General features: G+C 40.6%; 1 long non-coding RNA gene across 1 annotated transcript; it reads right to left on the bottom strand.

Moving 5' to 3' along the window:
* Window positions 1–340: 340 nt before the first annotated feature.
* On the bottom strand, window positions 341–10,087 carry LOC116149427 (uncharacterized). The gene is made up of 3 exons (XR_004133041.2): window positions 9,944–10,087; window positions 2,580–2,699; window positions 341–1,402 (listed from the first exon to the last, which is right to left on the bottom strand). It is a non-coding gene; the product is annotated as an uncharacterized LOC116149427 (long non-coding RNA).
* Between the last annotated feature and the right edge of the window lie 4,287 nt (window positions 10,088–14,374).

Below are 14,374 nucleotides of genomic sequence, written 5' to 3'. Positions count from 1 at the left end.
AAATGGTTAAGCTAATCATCCTTGCAGGAACCTACATATTATTAAGAGACACTGTAAGATAATTTCATAAGCCACTGTGTCTTGGTTGTTGTGAATGACTTGGATGTGGAAAAAAAAAAAAAAAGTGGCAATTTTGAATTCTACATTTCCACATCAACATACCAAAAAAAAAAAAACCTGTTAAAAAGTAATAAATAACTTTAGTAAAGCTACATGATACAATATCAGTACACAAAAATCGATTGACTTTCTATACACTAATAAAGAAGTTTCAGAAAGAGAAATTAATAAAGCAATTCCATTTAACAATTGTACCAAAAAACAAAACAAAAAACCTAGGAATAAAATTTATCAAGCATGTGAAAGGCCTGAACATGGAAAGTTAGAAAACATTGATAAAGAAATTGAAGAGGATACACACAAAATAAAAGCTGTGCTCATGCACTAGAAGAACATTACTGTAACATTCACGAAGCCTAAGCAATGTACACATTAATTGCAAACTCTACCAAATTCAAATGGCACTTTTTTTCACAGAAACAGAAAACAAGAAATCCTACCATTTACATGGAACAAAAAAGAACCCGGAATAGCCTAAACAACCTTGAGAAGGGAGAACACAGTTGGAGGCATCTCCTTCCCTGGCTTCACACGACATTAGGAAGCTACAGTCACCAGCAGAGATACAGTAAGATATTGGCACAGAAATAGGCACATGGACCAGAGGAACAGAATACAGAGCACAGGAAAAAACCCATCTTTATGTTGTCAGTTAATTCATGGCAAAAGAGCCAAAAACACAAAATGGGAAAAGGACAGTCCCCTCAATAAATGGTGCCAAGAACATTGGACACCATACCCCCCCAAATGACACTAGACACAGTCAACACTAAACACAAAATCAAGTAAATCCAAAAATTTTCCACATCAAGCCCCTTCTCTGCTGGATCCTCTGAAGATGGACCTCCTTAGTTGTAATCACACACAGGAAGCCTCTCCCCACTTTCTCCTCACGTTTTATTCTCACAGCGATGCCTCCTGGTGATTATTTTAAACATTTTTTATTGATTTATAATCATTTTACAATGTTGTGTCAAATTCCAGTGAAGAGCACAATTTTTCAGTTATACATGAACATATATATATTCATTGTCACATTTTTTTCCTCTGTGAGTTACCATAAGATCTTGTATATATTTCCCTGTGCTATACAGTATAATCTTGTTTATCGGTTCTCCTGGTGATTCTTGAAGACATCCAGCTCCTGTCTGGGTGGACTTGGTTGGTCGAGCGTTGTCCTGAAGCTGAGACCATGGTGACTCCTGAAGAGACCCAGCCTCCACCAGCCCCACAAGAAGCCAAGTTCCCACAGGAGCCAAACCCACCAGTGAGACACGTGCACCTTGAGGGCCAGAAAGACAGTTTGGCAGTTTTTTCTAAAGCTATTCAAGGCTCACCTGAGAATTCAACATTGCACCTCTAGTATTTAGACAATTGCTTTGAAAAAGTGTTCAAATAAAAACTAGCATGCAATTATGCACAACAACTCTACTCATAATGGCAAAACTTTAAAATATGAGGATGTCCTTCCGTGCATGAATACATAAGCAAGCTGGGGCACACCCATGGAAAGAGGGCAAGTGAGGGCAAGTGACACCCTGAAATATATCTCTTTGGCATGAAGATTACAATGGATAGATTTCTTAAAAAATAAGACACATGAAACTCTATGATACCCAAGTCAAGACTGCCTTTTGTCTGGCAAATTTACATTTATAAGGGAAATCTCCACTTGAAAAGTAATTTCCCTTTCTGTACCAGGCATAGAAGGAAGATTAAACCTCAGGAAACTTGTCAATAGAGAAGGCTAAGATTTAAATCTATATAATGAACATAACCTTCCTTTCTTTTGGTATTAGAGAAAGATGGCATTTCAGGTGATGTCTTGGGCAATCTCAGGGAATTACTCAATTTCCTGGGCATCTCCCATGCTGAAAGTAGGCACACAAGATCTTGAATTTGTTTGTACAATTATGTAAAAGTAGTTAATACCACAGAAATGTGTACTTGAAATGATTTCAATTAAAAGTGTCATATTATGTATTTTTAATCACAATGAAAATAATGTAGGAATGTAGTACTGATACTATTTACACCATTAATAAACACTGAAAAGCTCCCTAGTGAAAAGAGCCATAAATTTCTCCCATATCACATGGGCATCATGTGTGCTTCACATCCATCAAGGTTGTCAAAGTGAGAGTCTCAGTAACAAACCCAGAAACAGAGAACAGCAGCTGCACCAAGTGGTGGCAGATGAAGGGGCCAGCAGGTCACACAGTGATGCGGATGCCACACAGCTTCTTCACTGGTGGGTTATATGATGGCTCCTCAGGAGACTATCCCTGTTTTGGGTAAAACACCCTACAGTATTTTGTATAAAGTGGCAACAGTGAGTAGTATTTACCATCGTAGAAATTACTGGAAAGTCCATTACTTTTCAAAACAACCATATCAATACCATGGCAGAGAAGCTGATAAGACAGACATCAAACCTTGCTATAGAAGACAAGACTTACCTAGACCAAGGTCAACCAAAGTTGTGATGCTCATTGCCCTTGTAGGAGTCCACTTGTTATTAAGAGGCACTGTGGGATGAGTACACCCGTAGCCAGCAAGTCTTGGATCCTGTGCACGACCTGGGATGCAGGAGAAACAGTGAGATTTTAAAATTACAATTTTCCACAACACTTAACAAACAGTTGTTAAAATAAATAAATTCAGTAAAGTTCAATATGAAATCAGTGTAGAAAAATCAGTTGCATTTCTATACACTAATAATAAACCATTAGAAGGAAAATTTAAGGGAACAATCACGTTTATAACTGTATCAAAAAGAATAAAATATCTAGGAATTTAACCAAGGATGTGAAAGACCTATGCTCAAAAAACTATAAACCATTGAAAAAGAAGTTAAAGAAGACAAAAATAAACAGAAAAAATATTCTGTGCTCCTGGATTGGAAGAATTACTATTATTAAATTATTGTTTCTACCAAAAGATATCAACAAATTCACTGCAATATCAATATAATATTCAATGATATGTTTCATTGAAATAGAAATGATAATCTTATTATTAATATAGAACAACTAAGGACCCTGAAAAGCCAAAGAAGTTCTGAGAAAGAAGGACACAGCTGGAGGCTTCTCCCTCCCTAGCATCAAACTGTATCACGGAGCTGTAGTAACCACAACAGTGAGGAAATAGCACAAGCACAGACACATGGATGAGAGTAACTGCATAAAGAGCCCAGAAATAAATCCACATGGCTGTGGTCAGTTAATTCATGAAAATGGGACCAAGGACATACAAAGAGGGAAGGACACTCCACACAATAAACATTGCCCAGAAAATGGGACACCATGCACCAAAGAACATCACTGGTCACCATCTCGATTGCACACAAAACTAACTAAAACCCCACAGTTTTCCACATCAACCTCTTTCTGAGGTTCCTCTGAAGACAGAACTCCCCTGAGCAGTCAGCTGCACACAGAAAGCTTCTCCCCACTTTGTCTTTTTTCCCTCTTATTGTGCCTTTTCACAGCAATGCCCAAGAAAACTCAGCCCATGACAGCATGGACACAGCCCCACTGTCTAGAAGATGAAGCCCTGACAGTCCTGAAGAGACCAAGCCCCTGCCGGCTGTGCAAGGGGCTAAGTCCATGGGCAGAATTCACCTGTGCCCTGTGGGTCAGAGGTGGATCTGGTGCCCCATTGTGAACCATAAAAAAAAGTTCAGGGGACGCTGAGTTCACAAAGCCCAGAGACCTCATCCTGAATGCAGTTCTGCTCTACGTAGTGCCTTTGGAAATCCAAACTGAAACACAGTCAAATAGCTCACTATGTTGTCTCAAAAACTGGTTCAGGAGCAATTCATTTAAAAAAACATATAGAATGAAGAGAACATAGACACAAACTACAACTGGTAGCAAAATTCACTCATGATTGCCCATAGACAAATTTAAATGGCAAAACTATAAGAGTCTTAAAAGGAAAAGGGAGAAAATCTGTAAGATCTTGGGCCTGGTGATGAGTTTTAACTCACAACAACAAATGCCCATGAACAAATCAACACAAAATTAATAATGTGGACTTTATAGAACTATAAACTTCTACTCTGTGAAAGGTCTTATTCATAAAGGCAAAAGAGAGACCACACACTAGGAGAAAGTATTTGCAAAATGCATATCTGATAAAGGATTTGTACTCAGATTATACCAATAAAATCTAAAACAAACAACTCCACTAAAATGGGCAAACAACTCCACTAAAATGGGTAAAGATAGAAACAAACATCAAGCTAAAGAAGGTATACAGATAGTAAATAATCATGCAAAAATATATTCAAGATCCTAGTGGAAAACAGGTATGGCCAACTTTGGAAGACAGTTTGGCAGTTTCTCCCAAAGCTAAGCATTCTCAACTTAGAGTCCCCCCAAAAGCCAGCTCTTGAATTTAGACATCTGCTTTGAAAAACTGTTCAAACAAAAACATCAAGTAATGCACAGGAGGTCTATTCATAACGGCTTAGAAACTCAAGTGATCAGTATGCCCATCTGTAGATGAACTCCTAAGTGAAGTAGGGCACATTCATGTCATGGGGAGCAGAATATGCCACCCCCCAAATAGGTCTGTAGCCTAGTGACTACTGCAATCTGAGTAATTTTTTTTAAAGACTCTCAGAAAACTGAGTAGAGGTTGTCATTTTGTGAGGGACATTTTCATTTTTTACAGAAATAAGTCAATTAAGTGATCAAGTAAGCGGTAGTGTCACAGGATGTAATACAGGATGTAACAAAGGATCTGTATTAGAAATGAATGAAAACACCCACTGCTGCTGGTGGAGCAGAATGTGCCAGCCTCAGTGACTGCAGGAATGAATGGAACGTGTAGACTAAAGGGAAAACATACTGCATGTAAACAGTGGGATCTGTAAGATCCATCCCACAGGGGCAGGAGCTAAGAATGCTGAAACCACTCATCTGGAGCAGAATGAGAAATGAATTGAATGGACTGAAGACAGTGGGAACCAGGATTCTACTGTCTGACTGGGAGTTACAGATAAGCGGGGAGGAGATGTACACTGTCCATAAGATAATGGATCAAGTTGGAGGCATCAGTATAAACCCGTCTTCTGCTTAATATGAATACAGGCATTTCCACATAGAAATCTTTATAATTAGGAGTGTATACTATTGGGAAGGGGGAAATTTCACTCTCTCTCCCTCTTGACTTCTTGTGGCTGGACAAATAATAAAACTAACACAAGACAGAGCAGCAGAAGAAAAAGACATTTTAATTCCTACACACACAAGTCTCATAGAAATGAGAAGTAAGAGGTATACATCTAGAAGAAGTATACATCTAGAAAACTATAAATTTGTTAGGAATTGACAGCCCAAAGAAGTGTAGCTTTTGGGTACTCAATGAAGAATCTAAACAGAGTTTGGGCTTGGGGTTGTAAATTTAAAAAGTTACAAGTTATGTTTATATGCGCCTCTGAACCTTTCACATGACAGGCTTATTTCCTGCTTTTAGGGAGATAGAGCGGGGGTCAGAGTGTCCCTCTTGCTTTGGCCATTTCTAAGTAACTTAAATTTAAAACACTATGTGGTTGAAGGCAGGTTGGGGTTGGGGGGTGGGTGGTGGTCCCTGAGCAACAACAATACACTAAGGTGGGAACACATGCACACATTTCCTTGCATTGTCAGCTGAGAACATTTTCCTCCCATATGTAAGTTCTTAATACCATTCTTTAATTAAAGGAATCAGGACTCTTTGAAGAAATGGCTTATACTAGGACTGAGACAGTCAATATATGAGCCAGGATCATCTTGAATCTTGTATCAGAAAGTAAGGAAGCACCATGGTGGAAAAACCCAAAATATGGAATGACCTCAAAAGAAAACAGGAGCCAATGAAAGAGTTCTTAGTAGCCAAAGCAGGAATAAACTGAGCAACCAAACCTGTAGTGCTGGATTATAACCAAAAGACTGAAATAACTATTCAGGCATCCACAATGGTGAAGTTAAATGATGACATAGGTTGTTGGGTTTTGTTGTTGTTGTTGTTGTTGTTGTTGTTGTTGTTTAATAGATGGGATTGAATGGAGAACTCCTATGCAGAAGAATTCCTAACAATCCATGACATCCATCAAGGAGGTGGAGCTAAAGCCCCCTCTCCTGAAGTGTAGGTTCCACATAGTGACCTTCTCCTGCTTAGGTCAGAAGCAAGAAAAGTCCAAGATCCCACTGCTGGGCGTGTATCCAGAGCAAAACTCTAATGTGAAAAGACACATCCATTTATTTATTTATTTTTTTTTTTACCACAGTGGGCAACATTAAATTGGGGGGGGGGGATTGTGTTTTCAACAAGTGGTGCCAGGCAATTGTCTATCCAGTGAAATTTTTTCATTTCTAAGAGAAATGAAATTGGATCCCTGTTTCATACCACATGCAAAATTAACTCAAGATACATAAAAAGCTTAAATTTAAAGAGTGGTAAAGTGACAATCAGCCCTCATCTGCTGATTCCACATTTGCAGAATCAGTCTCCTTCAGATAAAAAAATAATAATAATAATTTGAGAAAGTTCCATAAAGAAAAATTTGAATTTGTGGCATGCCAGAAACTATTTAAATAACACTATATTTTCTTCATAATTATTTACATACAATTTACATTGTATTATTTGGTATAAGTGATCTAGAGATTATTTTAAGTATACAGGAAGCTGTGCTTAGATTATTTGCCAATACTACGCCACTTTATATAATGGGCTTGAGCATCAACAGATATTTAGTATCCACAGGGTGTCCTGGAACCAATACCTCACAGATAGGGAGGGAAGATGTATAAACTCTCAAAGAAACAATGGGGATAAGTCATCATGACCTTGAAGTTAGCAATTTTTTTAGATCTGATAACAAACGCAAGCAAGGAAAGAAAATAATAAATTGCCTTTCCTCAAAATTAAAGACATTTGTACATCAAAGATGTTATCCAGAAACTGAAAAGACAGCACACAAAATCAAAGAAAATATTTGCACATTATATACTTGAAAAAAATTTTATCAAGAATATATCAAGAACTTTCACAACTCATAAAAAGACAAAACAAGCCCAATTTTTAACATGGTAAAAGGACTTAAATACACCCTTCTCTATATGTAAACTAAAAAAAAAAAGTACAGTATATTGTATATATGTATTTACATGCAATATAATGTATATGTGCAGTCAAAGAGTAATAATCCACCTAATAAAAGTGAAAAACAAGAAAAACCAATAAATAAATAAAATTAAATATTTTTTAAATAGACCCTTCTCCAGACAAGACAAATTGTCAACAAGCAGATGAAAAAATGTTTAAAATCAGTCATGATGGAAATGTAAATGAATACCATAATGCCATGCAGCTTCAAGCACACTAGAAGCCCTACAATCCAGAAAACTAAAAACAAATATTGGCAAAAATGTACAGAAATTGAAACTTTTAAACATTACTTGAAAAATTGGAAAATCCTACAGCCCATGTTTCCAGTTGGTCATTTCCTCAAAAAGATAAAAATACAGTTACCTTATGGCTCAACAACTACACTCCTAGATGTAGACCCCAAAACATTAAAAATAGGTGTTCAAACAAAAAAAGGCACACAAATATTCACAGCAGCACTATGCGCAATGGCCCCAAAGGTAGAACAATTGAAATGTCCATCAAAGGCTAAACAGATAAACAGACAGGGTACATCCATAAACTGGCATGTTATTCTGCCATATAAAGGACTAAAATGGTGCAGCCATGGTGGAGAACCATACAGGAGCTCCTCAAAAACTTACACATGGGGTTGACATGTGATCCATCAATGCCACTTCAGGATATATGTTCAAAATATTTGAAAGCAGGAACTGGAATAGAAATGGGTACACCCATATCCATGGCAGCACTAATCACAACAGCAAAAGGTGGAAACAACTCACCTGTCCATCAGTGGATGAATGGATAAAGTACATGTGGTGTATACACAATGGGATACTGCACAGCCTTAAAAACTAAGGAAATTATGACACATGCTGCAACGTGGATAAATCTTGAAGTCAATATGCTAAGTGAAATAAGCCAGACACAGAAGGACAAATATTACAGGATTCCCCTTGTTCAAGGCATCCAGAGAAGTCAGATGCAGAGACAGAAAGAGTGTCACTGCCAGGGGCTGAGGGGAGTCAGTGTTCACTGGACACAGGGCTTCCTTCACTTGGGGAAAATGAGTAAGTTCTGGAGATGGATGGTGAGGCATCTGTACAACAATGTGAATCTAGTTAATACCATAGAACTGCATAGTTAAATGGTTTAAACGGTAAGTGTTATGTTCTGTATTTTTAATGACAATGAAAAATGCGAATGAATCACTAATGATTCAAATTGGATTAAGATTGAAAACATTCTAAGTGAAAGGAGACACACAGAAGATGCCACCCGGATCGTACTCATCTTGTGTGCTTTAAATCCATTAAGATTTTGAAAAAGAGGGAAACTCTCAGTAAGTTTCAGGAAAAGAAAACTGTCACAGAATGGAAAAAAGGATTTCCATAAGTTGGGGCAAAGGGGAAGGCTGAAGTGGACCTGTGGATGGGATTACAAGGTGAACCATAAAATTTCTTCATTTGGGGTTTATGTGCTGGTTCCCTGGGGGAGTATCCCAGTGTTAGGTAAAACCCACAGGAGTATTTTATGTGAAGTGGCAAATGTGAGTACCGGGAAATGCTATTTAAAGTATTTTATAAAGAACATTATAAGATAACTTTCTAAGAAACTTTATTAAAAACTAAATTACTTTTGAAAACAACCATGTCAATACCACACCAAAAAAGCAGAGAAGACATCAGATTTCCCTATAGAGGCCCACCCTTAACGCGACCCAGTTCACCCAAACAGGGTGAATTCTGATTTCTAGTTTTCCACATCAAACCATCAAAAACCTGTTAGAACTAATAAATCATTTCCGTAAAGCTACAAGGTACAAAATCAATACACAAAAATCAGTTGCCTTTCTATACATTAATAATGAAACACCAGAAAGAGACATTTTTTAAAATCCCATTTACAATTGCATCCAAAAAAATACCTATCAATAAATTGAATCAAGGATGTGAAAGACCTGCACACTAAAAATTATAAGACACTGAGGAAAGAAACTGAACAGACACAAATAAATGGAAGGATACCCTCTGCTCATGGACAGAAAGAATTAATGTTGTTAAAATGTCCGTTCTACCCAAAGCAGTGCTCAAACTCAAAGCAAGCCTCGTCAAATCACTATGCCCTACACCAGAAAATAACAGAACATCATGAATTGACTATACTTCAGTAAAATAAAATAAACTTCAGTGGTATTTTTCACAGAAACAGAACAAACATTCCTAACATTCATGTGGAAACACAAAGGACCCTGAACAGCCAGAGAGATTCTACAAAAGGGAAACAGGCTGGAGGCATCTCCTTCCCTGACTTCACACGGCATTACAAAAGCACAGTGACCTAAAAGGTGTGGAATTGGCACAACACAGGGACATGGACCAGAGAGAGTCTGCAAACAAACCTACGGGGATGTGGTCAGTTAACTCACAAGAAAGGAGCCAGGAACCTGCACCGGGGAAAGGACAGTCCCCTCGATGAATGGTGCCGGGAAAACTGGACACCACACACCAAAGAAGGACACGGCACACTGTCTGCACCACACTCAGAATCTGACTAAAACCCACAGCTTCCCACATCCAGCCCTTCCTCTCCCGGGGCCTCTGAGGAGGCCCTCTTCTCAGCCGTCAGCCCCTCACAGGAAGCTTCTCCTCACTTTCCCTCACTTTTCCTTCCTCCTCACCTTCCCTCAGTGCAGCACCTCCTGTTGGGTACTGAGGAGACTGGTCTCCAGTCAGCGTGGACATAACCCCCTGTTGTCTCAAAGCCCCGGCAGGTCCAGAGGAGTTGCAGCCCCAGGCAGCTGCGCAGGACGCCAGATCCTCAGGCAGAACGCAACCGAGTTCCCACCGCAGCTGGGAGAGGCGGGCTCCGGGCCCCTCCAGCCAATGGGAAAGCGCAGACCCAGCCGCCCTCACAGCCATTGGAGGCGCCGCCCTGACAGCGGCTCTGCTCAATCCTTTAAACTGGAAATTCAAACTGAAATAGAGCCAAATATCTGCAACCTCTCCAAATACTTCAGAAACAATTAACTGGAAGCCATACGGAATGAAGTGAACAGACACAAACTTTAAACCTTACACCCTTGTTTGCTGAGCTTTCATGACAACCTGCCATAAATGACTTCCTCCCTCCCCAGGCCTCGCTTTTGTTTTTAGCTGAAGGTGATACTTAAGGTGATGCCTCTGGCCATTTTGGGGAGGGACTCAGTGTTCCTGGGTATCTCCCCTGTATACAGGAGGTATGCATGTTATTAAACTTGCTTCTTTTTCTCCCGGTAATCTGTCTTACTAGGGGGTGGGGGGCGGTATTAACCAAGAGCCTAGAAGGGGAGAGAGAGAACTGGTTTTCCTCCCACACACACGCAGTGGAATACTCCTCAGCAGTAGAAATTAAACTGTCAACCCATGGAAAGACAAGGGTAAATCTTACTTGTATATTACTAAGTAAAAGAATCCAGTCTGAGGAGGCTGCACTCAGTAGGACCCTATTTAGGACAATTATGGAAAAGGCAAAACTACATACATAAGCAGATCATGGGGTGGGGGTGGGGGGTTGAAGTATTCCATGTGAAACTTTAGGTTGGTGTCACTATGATTGTGTCTAAGCCCACACCTTTGCACAGCCCAAAGGTCAATCATAATCTATTCAAATTTAGCTGTTTAGGGTGTAGCAGCATCGCAGGGTGGAACACACAATGTGACAGAATCTAACTGTATTAGAAATGGGTGTAAAAACTCACAGTCGGTGGTGGGCAAGAGGTGCTGGCCTAAGTTAACTTTGGAAATGCACAGAATAATTCTGCAAAGGCAGAATGGACCACTGTTAAACTGTGGGCTTTGTATTATAAAGTTCTTCCCAGGGTGTAGTAGCTAACAATTCTGAAACCACCGTGAATGGAACCTGGAAAAGAGAAATGAGTTGATAAAGGGCAGATGGTGGGAACCAGGCTCCTCGCTGTGGGAATGGGAAGTCACAGATAAGCAAGGGGAGAGCCTTGGCCCTCATACTCCTGGATCTGAGTTTCCTAGGTGGATGGTGTGGGGAGTGGACTGGCCAGGGGAAGGCACAGCTCTTTACCCTGGGAAAGTCCTGCAGATGTAGGAACCTCACACCCCTTTCTTTCCCCCATACCTGCTGGAAACACCCAGACCTTTGAAATCAGCCAATGCAGCTTTTCAGACATTCTCACCCTGAGGCAGATAAAGGAGCCTGAGGGTCTTGCACTGCTACCCAGCTGTCCCAGAATCCAGGCCCTGGAGGGTGGAGTCAGGATGGGATACCTGGATCTCTGGCCAGCATGTCAGAGCAAGGAAGAAGACCAGTCCTGACAGCAGGGGTCTCCTAAAGTCTGTAAGCCCAGTGCCCTGATGGGGTTCATTCCCTGTGGGGACATCGGTGGGACCTGCAGTGGTTCTGTTTTCCACCTGAGCCCCTTGGATGAAGCCAGGGCAGAACTGGACTTGGATCCCCTGGCAGTGTTTCAAACTCAGACGCAGTGGCTTTACAAAGGAACAGGAGAGTGAAGCTGAGCACCTGACAGCCACTCCTCTCTGGCCCTGAGCTGCTTCCATCAGGACCACAGTCCCCTGCATGGAGTCTGCTGTAACCCACCTGTCCGCACCTGGGCTCTCCCCTTCCTCCCAGGACCCCTCTCCCAGGCCAGATGCATCTGTCCAACCATTGTACCCCCCTCTCGCCTTGAGGCTGACAGGCCCCTCACAGGACTGTGATCCTGCCACTCCCCAAATCCCAGGAGGCAGCTCTGCCTTCCTTGGTTGCTGAGCCAAGACACCTGGGGCTTCCCAATCCCCCACTTTCCTTGTGCCCTGGTGACTTTCAGCTCTTCCTCCCAAAATCCCATGTGGTGGTTTGCAGAAATTGACAACCAACCTAAAATTCATGTGGAAAAGGCCAGGGGCTCAGAACAGATCAAGGAATCCTGACAAAGAAGAACAAAGTTGGAGGTATGGAAAGCCAGGCAGAACCCCACGGTTGGTATAAAGACACTTTCAGCTGAAGACACCTGAGATTTAATAGATGCAGGAAAAAGCTTTTCTTGGAGCTCCCCTTGTCTGAATAAAAGCAGAAACTTCTGAGGAATGACTATAGCTATCAATTACCTCATCAGAGTGTCTTCTACACTCAGGAGAGAGACCAAGTCCCCTCTGAACATATGCCCCGGAGTCTTTCACACTTTTATTGGTCCCTGTAATGCCTGGGCCTGTGTTGGGCAATAGGCAGCCAGAGCCAAATGTTAGATAATTTGTACAATAAAGGGGCAGATAGTTTATATGATAAAGTAGACTATTGTTGCTATTTAACATTCTCTTCCCAAATCTAAGGCGACTCAAAGGTAACTAAGGAAACAAGTGAATGCTTTGGGAATGGAAGCAGAGAGCAAAGTGAGATCTTTCTGTTGCTGTCTCTTCTTTTAAGCCAAAAATTTCCACTTTAAAGGTGAGGAAATTGAAGCCAGAGAGAAGAAAATCTGCATGTAAGGTCGAAATCAGTGCACTGAGATCTCTGACATAACCAGCATGAGACTAGCCCATTACCATAAGCAACTAGAAAGACGACCAAACATATGAAGCAAATGTTTTCAGAAACTGCACATCAGGTAGAGAGGACTGTGATCCTTGAGGGAAGAGATACGAAATGGCCCTACTGTGATGGTTTAAATAGGCCCACAAGTTCCTTGGTCATTTCTTCAAGAGGGACAGCCTAATTCCTCTACCCTTGAGTGTGGGCTGAATTTAGAGTTTTGCATTTAACAAACAAAAAAATCACATGACATAGCCAGAAATAGAAAGAAAAATGCTACATGATATCACTTATATGTGGAATCTTAAAAAAAATAAATAAATAAACAAAAAGGACACAAATGAACTTAACGACAAAACAGAAACAGGCTCACAGACATAGAGAACAAACTTATGGTTACCGGGGATAAGCGGGGTGGGAAGGGATACATTGGGAGTTCAAAATTTGCACTTCTTGGGGAGTGATGGAAATGTTAGCTATCTTGATTGTGGTGGTGGTTTCATGGGTGTATACATCTATCAAAATTCATCAGATTGTACATTTGAAATATGTGTTGTTTACTGTACAGGAACCATACCACAGAAAGGGCATTAAAAACTATAAATAAAATAAAAATTTTAAAGCATGTGATGTTTGGAACTTTGGAGAACAGGTCTAAGGCACAGGATATTCCTCCTTGACGTCTCTCTCAGTTCACAGACTCTGAGGGATGCCTGGAGCCACACACTGTGAGCACATTCAAGCAAACACATGCAGGGAACCAGGAGGAACTGCCCTCCACCAGCAATAATGTACCAGACAAAGGAGTAACACTCACCTTAGAGGCAGATCCTCCAGCACCAGATGATAATGATGATGACCTGGCTGCAACCTCATGAGAGGTCGTGAGTCAGAACCACCCAGCTAACCCCCTCCTGGGGGGTTACTGAACCCACAGAAACTGTGGAACAACATAAATGTTTGCTAAGTTGATAAACTGCATGGTAATTTGTTAAGCAACGTTACATAATTCATACAAATTTTCGTACCTATAGCAGTGGGTTATTATAACAAAAACTGAAAATGTGGGAGTGGCTTTGATATCAGGCAGTGGGAGAAAGTGAAAAGGATTTCAGAAGTGTTAGTGAAAGCTTGACATGGTGTGAACTTACTATTAATAGAAGTCCATATTTTGAAGAGGTTGTTGGTGAGGACTTAATGGATAGTATCAAAAAATCTGACTACAAACTAGAGGAAAGGGGATCTTTGTTATGCAGTGTCAGAAATTTCAGTAGCACTGTTCCTACAGTAATGTGGAGAGTGCAAAATGAGCCCAAGCATTGGGTGAACTAGCTAAGATTTCCAGAAAGTACTGAGTGTCTCCTAGCTGTTTCTTCCTTGCTGCTTAAACTAAACAGCCAAAAGGATAGTGATAGCTAAAAGAAGGAATATTAAACAAAAAGGGGCCAGGACTTGATGGTTTGGGGAATTCCCTGTCTCTCCAGATAACATAAAATGCTAAAACTTAGAAACAGACTATAGGCACTTCTCTCCAAGAACCACTCTGTAGTGGAGACCTCCTGGGAACAAG

The sequence above is a fragment of the Camelus dromedarius genome, chromosome 29 (genome assembly GCF_036321535.1).
Source record: "Camelus dromedarius isolate mCamDro1 chromosome 29, mCamDro1.pat, whole genome shotgun sequence".
Taxonomy (NCBI): Eukaryota; Metazoa; Chordata; class Mammalia; order Artiodactyla; family Camelidae; genus Camelus; species Camelus dromedarius.
The sequence above is the reverse complement of the archived record's forward strand: the minus strand, read 5'-3'. Positions and strand labels throughout refer to the sequence as shown.